This window comes from Peromyscus maniculatus, chromosome X (genome assembly GCF_049852395.1).
Source record: "Peromyscus maniculatus bairdii isolate BWxNUB_F1_BW_parent chromosome X, HU_Pman_BW_mat_3.1, whole genome shotgun sequence".
NCBI lineage: Eukaryota > Metazoa > Chordata > Mammalia > Rodentia > Cricetidae > Peromyscus > Peromyscus maniculatus.
In genome coordinates, this window is record NC_134875.1 from 93510774 (window position 1) to 93523252 (window position 12479).

Consider the following 12479-nt stretch of genomic DNA (forward strand, 5'->3'; position numbering starts at 1 on the left):
GTTACAAAACAAAAAAGGTTTCTGGGCTACACGCTGCTTGGATAAAAGCATAGACTCATGATAGCTCCCAGAGCTGGCGGTAAACGTACCACCGCCATGTTGGGAAGCTGAGGTGGGCGGAGCCAGCAGCCATAGCACTGTTTCAGTCTTACAAATGCTGCAGTTTAAAGCAATAGATTCACAATAAGACAGATTCACATGTAACAAGACTTTAAATGCTTTACAATGTGTGTAAAAATGTACATAGGCTTGGAAGAGAGAGGAAAAGGAACATAGACAGTTATATAAAGAAATAGAAAGTTTTAAAATAATAAAGTCTTTAAAGAGAAAGTAAAAGTAATATAAAAAATAAGCCATGTAAAGATGGATATCACACAGAGAGTCTGGATTATATTGTCTTTGGGATTTTTAACTGCAGAAAAACATTTGATTGTAAAGACTGCTCAGTTAAATCAATATGTATATTTTAAAGGTATTTCAATTTTGAAATTTATGTCTAAGGATGTTTTGCTTTGGAAAGGAGACTCTGCTTTTGTTTCTACAGAAAGCCAGAGGCTATGGATTTGTTCCAGATTAAGATACATCAGGTTTGACCAGCCAAGACCACCTGAAAGGTCTCTGATGATACCATGGCCCAGATGATTCAACATCCAGAATTGTTTCAAGGCAACTGCCTCAGACGATACAGCCTCACGGACTACTCCATGATCCTTAAATATTCTTTGTGTCCCCATAAGATACAGCGCCCCCCTCCAGCAGGAAGTAGTAAGAGAAGCTACGCCCAAATTCCCAAATATACCAAGCTGGCTTTGGAGATGTGTAAAAGTTAAAACCTTCATTTTAAAAAAAAAGAAAAGGGGAAGTGCTGTGGGATGTTAATGTATGTCCTGTGGGAGCCCTTCTTGGGTTCCTTGTGGCGTTACCCAGCAGGTTTGCATAGAGGATGATTAGGACCATGGGCCTGAGTGCAGATGTCTGAGATGGTCTGCACTTGGCTGTACTGGGGGATGGTCTGTATGTCAAGTTGCTCTGATTGGTCAATAAATAAAACCTGATTGGTCGTGGCTAGGCAGGAAGTATAGGCGGGACTAACAGAGGAGAAATAAAAGAACAGGAAGGCAGAAGGAGACACTGCCAGCCACTGCCAGGACAAGCAGCATGTGAAGATGCTGGTAAGCCACGAGCCACGTGGCAAGGTATAGATTTGTAGAAATGCGTTACTTTAAGATATAAGAACAGTTAACAAGAAGCCTGCCACAGCCATACAGTTTGTAAGCAATATAAGTCTCTGTGTTTACTTGGTTGGGTCTGAGCGGCTGTGGGACTGGCGGGTGACAGAGATTTGTCCTGACTGTGGGCAAGGCAGGAAAACTCTAGCTACACACTTGATCATAAGAAAAATGTGGGTTTAATTTTACAAAATCTTTTAAATTTGTGTTCATGGACCCTGGACCATTTTGTTTACCAACAATCAATGCATGAGTGATACAATGGCACCAGATCCTCATAAATTATTGATTCTGTATTATTTCCTTTTTTATTTGTGACAATATCATACATGTATGCAATGTATGATTTGTGCATTAACACATCTTTTCACCATCTCAGTCTTGCTTCCTGCTGATCTCTTTCTTCTTCCCCACTGGTCCCCTTATACATTCATGTCATATTTTTTCACAGGATTTATGCAGTCAGACACAACTACTGTGTGCTCATGATTGCAACAGTCATGTCATATCAAGAACACACAATTTCACAACACTGCTCCCCATTCTCTAGCTCTTGGAAGCTTCCTGCCATATCTTCCATGGTGTTCCTTGGGCCTTTTAATGGGCATGATACATATATCTCATTTAGGGCTAAGTACTCAATAGTCACTTATTCTCAGCATTTTGATAAATTATTAGTCCCTGCATTAACCATCACCAACTGCAAAAAGGCTGAGAACAGCATTTGCCTGTGGGTATAAACATAAATATTTAGCAGGTAGTTTGATTACCTGTCCATCATCAGTAGTAAAGCTCCCCCTGGGAACTGTGACTTCTCCAGTCATAAGTTTTAGGTAAGATTTACAGCAGGGATGAGATCTTCTCTCTCCTTGAAGCAAATCTCAAGTCTAATCATAATGAATTTGGTTATTTCCAAAATATTTATGTCATTTTTATATCAGTGGACATATTTTTCCTGGTGGGTTATTATTGTAGCACACAGAATCCAGAGTTTGGTAGGACTATGAAATGACTTTTCTCTCTTAGCAGCCTGCATACCATCTTCTGGCTAGCCACCAAGAAGGAAGTTAATAACTTGGTCCCAGCTTAATTTATCTATATAGCTCAATCAAATTGTGTGGTATCTTCAGCAACTGAATCCTGCTATGCAGTTCACAAAGAGCAGTGACAAGGGCCTGCATTTTTTGAGAGTTCCTGGGTCTCTCTAACCAACAACGTTTAGGGAGGTACTAAGCTACATCTGGCACTGGGAGTTTTGCCAATTAACCGACTGCTTTGGGGAGCAACATTTTCCACCAATACAAGGTGCCTCCATTCATATACTGTTAAACATATGTAACTTTTAAATTAGATTACAAAGTAAAAAAAACACTAGATTTACATATGGCTTTTTCTTTCTTTTGTTTTTCTTTTCAAGACAGGGTTTCTCTGTGTAGCTTTGCGCCTTTTCCTGGAACTCACTTGGTAGTCCAGGCTGGCCTCGAACTCACAGAGATCTGCCTGGCTCTGCCTCCCGAGTGCTGGGATTAAAGGCATGTGCCACCACCGCCCGGCTGGCTTTTTCATACACCTTAAATCTTAGTTTCACTGTGTAGGAAAAGAAAGACATGCCCTAAAGTTAGGGTTACTCTATAGCTGGTGAGAGAAGATACAAGAATGACACTATAATAAAATAAATGTCTTAAAACTCTAACCGTCTTTCTTCCTGAAATGCCCTAATAATGCTTCAACACAGGAACCTAAGAAAGTATATCAGATCATAGATTCAAAAGCAGAAAAGTATAAATAGTTGAGGTACCATGACTTCATTGGTTACATGACTAAATACTTACAACTTATTTTTTAAACAGGTGACAATCATAATATTTTATATCATTGTATGGTATTTAAAGAAATAAAAGCAGATTATTTAACATTTCTTTTCATGAAACTCTTGATCTTCTGTGAAAATATTTGTAAATGCAAAATCACTTACAAATATATTTCTTAATAATTTTAACTATTACATATATATTCTTCTATATTTGTAGATTAAATAAACAGGTACTTGCAATAGATGATGCAATGTTAACAATAACTTAAAAAGATCAGGGTCTGTCCAAATTATCCAGCTCAAGATAATCATTGTGGTATGTCTGTCAATCTTTTCTGGCCAGTGACACAGGGAGACAGACTCTGGTTAGTAGAGAAAGAAATAGATCAATGTATTTTTTTGCCTCTGGCAACCCATCATCCACCCTGAACTTCCGCCTTTTGCCACGGGTTCCCTACTCCGCATTTAGACTGAGACCCTGACCCACTCTCAGTTAAGGATACAGTTGTTCAAAGGCTCAAGGAAACTCTAAAGCCTTTCATCAAAAAGCAATGAACATCCACATGACAGAGGACTGAGCAGATCACAAATCTCAGAATCAAATAATGATCATATCTTTGCCCCTGCATTCAGCCCAGAAAAAAAAAAAAACAGACATCTGTCTTTAGATGTTAGTGAGGCAGTACCATGGCTTTGTCAAAAGAGGGATCTTCGGCCTCTGCAATGGAAGTTCCAATTTTCTAGTTATCTCCCAGATGCTGTCGGTTTTAAGGACATGCTATTCTCCACACGTTCCAGCTCATCCCATCCACCAATCATACTTCAGACTCATGTTGTTGTCAACAGCTAAGTTCAAGAATATCTGAGCATTACAGATGCCCTACCTGGCAGGAAAACCTCAAGAAAAAAATTCAAGTAAAGAAAGTGAATTTTTGCTTATACTTATACTTATACTTATACTTATTATTATTATTATCATTGAAGTTAATTCTGAACCCGAGTGACTATTTCTTCCCTAAAACACAAGAAACCATGGATCTTCAAACTGTATTCAACATGAGAAAAAGAGGATGCTTTCTATATATGCTAAGATATGAAGATTAAAATAACAAGATGAAATAAAATTTATACACAAATGCATTTTATCTTTGCACATTTTAAAACACCTGTAATGAAAGCATTGATTGATTACCATTTCTACACAAAATAGGAAATAAATTAGTAAAACCTCCCCAAATCACTTGGAAATCTGGGAGGAAAAGGAACACATCTCAGTCTTTGGTATGTGCCAAATGAAATGACAATATGTGTAACACAGATCTATTTGAATCAACTATTGATAGTTAACTGTTATCAATAAATTTGACCACTTGATAAATATAAGGAAGTATTGCTTCTGTTTTGTATATTTTGCTAAGATATAAAGTTAAAAATCCCATCATGAAGCTACACATGCTGAAAATTATCAACATATTTATACTCAAATTCAGTCATCCAATAGAGAGCTTATGAAATGTGAGAGTGGTCATTGACTTGCCTTAAGGTAAGTTTAAAATACTGTGCCTTTCTGTGTTGTTTTCAGAATGCTGTAACTCGCCAACGATGGGAATAAGAGTGATGACAGAGACTGCCAAAATCCAGTGTCCAGATAAATCTCCTAAAATCATACTCCATACAAGGCAGCTGCACAAATGAAGGCACCCAAGAATTTCTTAATGTGATGCAAGCACAGTATGAAATAATTCATTTTATCTATGAGAAACCCAGGAACTTCAGGCCCCGAAATTTGGTAGTACAGGAAAATGTACCAGAAAGTCTAGCATGTGTTCAACAGTGATCTCATCGACTTTGAGTTACTGGAGAGATCAAGAGCTCATACAGAAACTACAAAGAATAAAAGGACCAACTTTTTTTTAATTAAAGTCTAAGACATATTTCTCTTTCTATCTCTAAATGAGTATCTCTTAATAAGAATGTTAAAAGAATCCAAGCGTATATTTAAACTAGTGTTGGTGCTATTGTTATGATTATTCCATGTTTCAGGACCCTGTGCAACATATGCCACTGTTACCAAAGTTCCAGGATGATTATTTACATTCTGACTGCACAATGTAGTCAACTTTACAAGTTACAGAAAACTACTATGGACCATGAGGGAACACAGTACACTACTGTTTCTATCCTTGATTTGATGAACAACCTGAGGAATTTCTTCCCTTTTGTTCCCCCTCTTCCTCTGTCCCTTCTTTCATTCTTTCTTCCATCTGTTCATTTCTCCTTCCCTTCTTGTTATTCTCTTTTATTTAAAAGTTTTATTTAATTTAAAAAATGTATATATTCACATGTATGTGCATATATGTTTGGGTATGTGCACTTGAGTATAGAACCCACGGAGTCCAGAAGAGAGTGGAGGGTTCCCTGAAGCTGAAGTTACAGACAGTTGTGAGCCACTTGAGATGCTTTTGGTGAACACAGTGTCAGTTCTCTTGAAGCATTAGGTGTTTTCAAGGCTAAGCAGAGATATATTTTAGATAGACAGGTCATCTTCAAACCCTTCAGAGATCTACAGAATATGGCATTTAAAATGTTTTAATAACTAAGATTTTTTTCTTTTTTTATGACTATGAGACATGTCAGCTCCTGGCAGCACGAATGTACTTCAGAGAAGATATGGGCATTGAAGAAACTGTATGTGGAATTAAGTTTCATTGTGGCAAAAGTTATCCACTGGGCAACAAAGTGTCCTCAAGTTGACTGCTGACAAACAGGACAAAATGGACAGACAGGACACAAAACAAAGGACTACCAATCCTTGCCAAGACAAGTGTGGTTAAAGCTTTGGCAACAGGTGTCCTCTGAGGCCAGGACAATATGGCACCATCGCTAAAGTGGCTTTGCAATCCAGAAAAGGTACAGTGCCCCTTTCTTTGAAGGCAGCTGAATAGGCAATGGACCAATGGCTTCTGGTGTGCAGTGGAACAGTAGCTGAAACAATTATTCTTGAAAGAGTAACTAGGCTAACAGAGTCTAACCTCTCAATGGTAGACTGGCATTTAATAAAGGAGATGAAGCCACCCACAATCCGAGAAGAATGGACAGCTGAATTCCAAAAACACCAACAATATCCAGAATTTAAAATCCTGAATCATGACAGGACATTGGTGGAATTCATGTTTATCTGGTACATGGAATACTCGCACCTAATATGAGGTTGAGCTGTAGGCCTTGTGTACATCCTACTTCACAAATGAGTCTGTCAGATACGCTAAGCCTATAGGCTGAAGATGATGCCCCAACACTGTGGAGAAACCTCAGCTGACTGCCCAGGCAGCTGGCTGTTTCTGTCAACTCACATTTTTTTGGAAGCTGCTGCTTTGCACTTCCTGTTTTACTAGGTAATTTTATTTCCTTCTTGGGTCTCTGAGGGAGTTGAAGATTAGATAGTTACAGTTTTCCTTATTAAGAATTTCAGAAAAGAAACTCACTAAAGAGGTGTAAAGTATATAAATTTGAAAGGCATTATAAGATAGTTCTTTGTTAGTAATATAAGTTAGAATAGAAAGTGAATCAGGTACATTTTGGACTTACCAAAATAGGATGGATAATGGAATATTTTCTCTGAGTTTGTCAAATACAAATGGACTAGACATTATTAATGTATTTATTGCTTATATATATTGTTTATAGCTACTGTACTTATTGTATATAGTTTTTCTTATATTAGTTATACCTTTTTTATTCTTTTTTATTTTTATTAGATAAAATGGGAAATGTGGTGATATTTTATTTGTGCTGAAATGTGGTGATATTTTATTTGTATGTTAATAAATAAAGTTTGCCTGGAGATCAGAGGACATAGCCAGCCATAAACAGAAATCAGGCAGTGGTAGCACACGCCCTTAATCCAATCACATGGCAGGCAGAGTCATTGTGTGTTCGAGGACACAGTCAAGTGGGTGACACACACCTTTAATCCCAGTACCAACCACAGAGACCTGGAGGTCTGTACAGACAGGCAGTGACAAGGAACTGAGGTGGCTGGACTAAGAGCCAATGAAAAGGCAGAACAGCAAGGCAATAAAAGCACAGGTTAGACAGGAAGACGCTTTCAGGAAGCTACAGTGGCGTGGTGTGCTAAGGTTATCTGGTGTCTCCCACTATTTTTCTGATCTCTATGGCTTTCACCCCTGTATTTGGCTCTGTGTTTCTTATTTAATAAGACTGTTTAGAAATTTGTCTACAGCTGAGAATGCAACATAACTCTTCATTTTTACTGTTGAACCTTAGATATCCCAAGAGAAACATTTTCCTTGATGACACAAGTCTGGGGTTCCAGATACTTACCCATAGCATTTGATCACAGTAAGGTAGGTAGTCATTCTACTTACTTAACTGCAAACTCACTCTTGCTACTTTTCATTTTTTAAAGAAAGTGTAACAGAGAAGGTGGAATCTGAAAGCCTTAGCATGATGCCCGTAGACAAAATAATTAACTTTAAGTTTTGAAACTGACTAGTTTATTCATGAAGATATCAGTTCTGTTGCTGTCTAGTAATGTTTTTGTGCCTCCAATAATATCTGTATGTATTTGTGATGGCTAATTATGGTTATCAGCTTGACACACCTGGTAAGAAAAAACATCAACTGAGAAATTGTCTCTACCAGATTAGCCTGTGGACAAGTCTAGGGGAGCATTTTCTTGACTGATAATTGATATGACAACACCACACCCACTGTGGTATTGCCATCCCTGGACAGATGGTCCTGAGTTGTATAAGAAAGCAAGTCATGGTAGCAATCAAGTAAGCAGCATTCCTCCATCTCTGCTTCAGTTCCTGCTTCTAGGTTCTTGGCTTGATTTGCTGCGGTCGTTTCCACTGATGATAGACTGTAACCTATAAGCTGAAATAATCTCTTTCCTCTCCAAGTTCTTTTTGATCATAGTGTTTTATCACAGCAAGAGCAAAGCAAAGTAGAACCGTACCTAAGCATGAATATGGCCACTACTCTAGTCTTACATTACTGATATACACTGACTATGGGATAGGTAACTTCTATTGTTTCTCATATCTATAAGCAAATATATAACTTGCCTAGTAGATATACTTATCACAAATGCACCAAGAGTATCATTATCAGGTGTTTGCTGTTTTGATGATAAAATCCAAATTTTACATTGTGGTAATGTGAACATAGATTGGAAGTATTTTGAAAGCTGAATATATTTTGTATAAGGTAAAGACATGGGAAATGGGGCCTAGAAGACAGATAACAGAAGGATATAGCTCATGGCTCCCCAAGGATATTAACCTTTTAGTGGTCATACCTTATGCCTTCTACCTTAAGTGTGGATAGGGATATTTGTTAGATTTGTAGGAAAATACTATGAGAAATTTCATGAGATGTTACTCTGATAATTGAGTATGGCAAAAGTAAGATGAAAAATCTCTAATAATCCACATTATATAACAAACCAAGAAGCTATCAATTAATTCTTGGTGCCTGGCTTCACCCATGGGAGAAAGTTGCCATGTTCTTGAGTGGTTTAATGGAAAGCAAGATGAGGCATGTAATTCCAGAATCTAAAACTGAGGAAGTTGTTTCAGTAAATTAGAAACAAAAGCTAGGGAGAGAGTTAAAACAGGGAAGTACTTGCAACAGAAGCATGAGAATCTGAGTTCATAAAAACCAGCCATAGTGGTATATTCTTGTATTCCCACTGCTGGAGAGGCAGAGACAGGGAGAGGGAGAAGGAGAGGGAGAGGGAGAGGCAGAGAGAGAAGGAGAGAGGGAGAGAAAAAGATCTTAGATTTATCTTGCTACACTTCATCCAACAGACAAAAGACAATAAATTCTGGCAATAAACACAGTGAACATAAACGTAAGAGTTGCTCTAGATTTTAGTCTAACATGAAAAGAATGGATTTTGTCACCCCAATATCTTTACAATAAAATAGTTGACTAACCTTAAAATCACCAATTTTCAAAGATCATTTAGATAATGGAGGATTCTAAAACCTAAAGAAACATACAGGAAGTCAAGATAATCACAACTCGCTAGGGAAGAAACTAGACAGAAACTACAGCTGGAGACAGAATCAGGATAGGAAATACTGAAACTGTTTGAAAAACTGCTGGGTTCTCATTGTATACTATGTTGAAAGTTAAAGTACCCCAGTAGTATCCAGAATAAAGAGCATCCCATGCTTTTATGACTTTTAACTTTAAGAATCTAACAGGTTGTTAGAATGTGGATTGACTATTGGATAAAGATGCCTTTTATTTCAAACAGAGAGAGAAAATATCTCATATGGTATATTTGCAGAGTAACCCATTTTTTAAAAAAAGAAAAGCCTGCCTAAAGAGAAGCTGGTTAATAGAGTGTACCTGATACAAATTTCATCAGGACCTAAGAAATCTGGAAGAAAGAAAATACTCATGTCCAGACTTCTCTAGCTTTCTAAGCAGTGGAAATGAAACACCAAATTGCATGCCCTCTTGACTTTCTTCTTCATCTAAAGTGTAAAAAAAACTTGAAAAGTCCTTATGAAGTGGCCATGTGGCAGAGGTTCACTAAGACACTGAGATCTAATCATAGGATTATAGAATGCTTTCTCTCACCTCACAGCTTGCCACCACGTCAAGAGGGCTCCTATGTAATAAAAGAGGATTAAAATGGACAGAACTGACCATCTTACAAAAAGTGGACAAAAAAGATACCAGACAGTTTCAGTATCCAACATTTTTCACCACTGTAAATACAGGCTGACTCCTAGATAGAAAAACATAAATACAGATTAACAGGATTTCACAAAACACTATAGATTATATTAAATGAGAAAAATCAGTTGAAAAAACAGAACAAACATTAGTGGTATATTCAGATATAGAAAATATTTTAGAGTTACCAACTAGTTCAATCACTTAAAATACTTGTGATTAATATGCTAAGAACTATAATGGAGAAACTGGAGAGCATGAAAACATTGGTGGATAATGAAGGCACAGAGATGAGATAAAAATCAAGCTAAAGACTTGAAATGCTAAAAGCATAATTATATCCACCAACATAAAATTCTATATGAAGCAAAAAGGTTTTTTTTTTTTTTCACAGAAGGACACAGATAATTTGTAGCCAGGAATTGTGTCTTACAAGGAATGGTGGAAGTACTGCTTCAGAGAGAAGGGAAAAAAAGTAAAGCAGAAACTCAGATCTTCATAGAGAAAGGAAATTTATCACAGAATAAAACAAAGGTTTAAAAAAGGCTTCATTTTATATTTGTAAGTGATCTAGCAGATAATTTATTAAAAAATAAGAGCACTAATATATTCAGAGTTTATACTTTATGAACTTGGGAAATGTATGATGGCACTATGGGAAAAAAAGAAAGAAATATTGAGACTACCCTGCTATAAGATTCTTGCAAAAATGGTGACATGGTAGAGCATTAATTGATAGTTCAGATTTAGAGCAAGCACTAAATGAAGTTAGCCCCTGAGATAGCATACATATATGTGTACACATGCACACATACAAGTAGCATTATGAGGCCTCAACAGGTTTTATTTGATTTATATATGTAGGTGTGTGTGTGTGTGTTTAAAACAACAATTAAAACAAAAGAGGCCATGAATTTGATAGAGACAAATGGGGAGAGGGTTGAAGGAAGAATAGGGAGGGGTAGGATGGTGTATTTCTATTTTAATTAAAAAATATTAAAATGTACCATTGGGCTGGAGATATGGCTCAGAGGTTAAGAGCACCGACTGCTCCTCCAGAGGTCCTGAGTTCAATTCCCAGCACACACATGGTGGCTCACAACCATCTGTAAATAGATCTGGCGCCCTCTTCTGTATACATAATAAATAAATCTTTAAAAAAAAAAAAAAAGAGTAGACGCCAGTGCAAAAATACAAGCAACAACATAAAGACCTATATGGCAACATCAGAACCTAGTGATTCTACACCTGCAAGACCTAAACATACCATGACAGAAGAAACAGAAGAGATCAACCCTAAAAATGACTTTAAGAAGATGATAGAGGCCCTTAAAGAAGAAATAAAACATTCCCTCAATGAGGAAATAAAAACTTTCCTTAAAGAGGAAATGAAAAACTACCTTAAAGAGGAAATAAAAACTTTCCTTAAAGAGGAAATGAAAAACTCTCTCTTAAAGAGGAAATAAAAACTTCCCTTAAAGAGGAAATGAAAAACTCCATTAGAGAGGAAATTAAAAACTCCCTTAAAGAAATGGAAGAAAAAACAAACAAAAAATGGGAAGAAATCAAATCAAGCCAAGAAAAAGCAATTAAACAGATGAAAGAAACATTCCAAGATCTGAAAAATGAATTTGAGACAATAAAGAAAACACATGCTGAGGGAATGCTGGAAATAGAAATCCTGACAAAACGAACAGGAACTACAGAAACAAGCATAACCAACCGATTGCAAGAGATGGAACAGAGAATCTCTGACACTGAAGACATGATAGAGAAAATAGATTCCTCAGTCAAAGAAAACAATAAAGACAAAAAAGTCCTAACACAAAACATCCAGGAAATTTGGGACACCATGAAAAGACCAAACCTAAGAATAATAGGGATAGAAGAAGGAGAAGAATACCAACTCAAAGGCACAGAAAATATATTCAACAAAATTATAGAAGAAAACTTTCCTAACCTAAAGAAAGAAATACATATGAAGATACAAGAAGCTTACAGAACACCGAATAGGCTGGATCCAAAAAAAAAGTCCCCTCGCCACATAATAATCAAAACACTAAACACACAGAACAAAGAAAAAATATTAAGAGCCGCAAAGGAAAAAGACCAAGTAACATATAAAGGTAAACCCATCAGAATAACACCAGACTACTCAATAGAGACTATGAAAGCTAGAAGATTATGGACAAATCTCATGCAGACACTAAGAGACCAAGGATGCCAACCCAGACTATTATACCCAGCAAAACTCTTAATCACCATAGGCAGAGTAAACAAAATATTCCAGGATAAAACCAGATTTAATCAATACCTGTCTACAAACCCAGCCCTACAGAAAGCACTAGAAGGGAAAATTCAACCCAAAGAAGCTAAACACATCCATGAAAAATCAAGCAATAGATAATCCCACACCAACATACACCACAGAAGAAACAAGCTGGTGTAGCTATCCTAATATCTAGAGAAAAAGGATGTTTCAAAAGAGAAGAAGTCTTGTGGCAATGCCTCAGTGGTCCAGGTAACTACCAGAACTCGGAAAAGTTGGTTGAACTTGGGATTGACTGGGAGGCCAAAGATTTAAAAAGCAGAAGATTCTCTCAAGACACAAGTTGTGTGATAATAGTGTGTTTTGTGTGTGTGAATGAGAATTTGTAAATGTTGAATTCTAGGCTTCGACAATCATTGTCAGTGCAGATTAAGCTGCAAGTATTTAT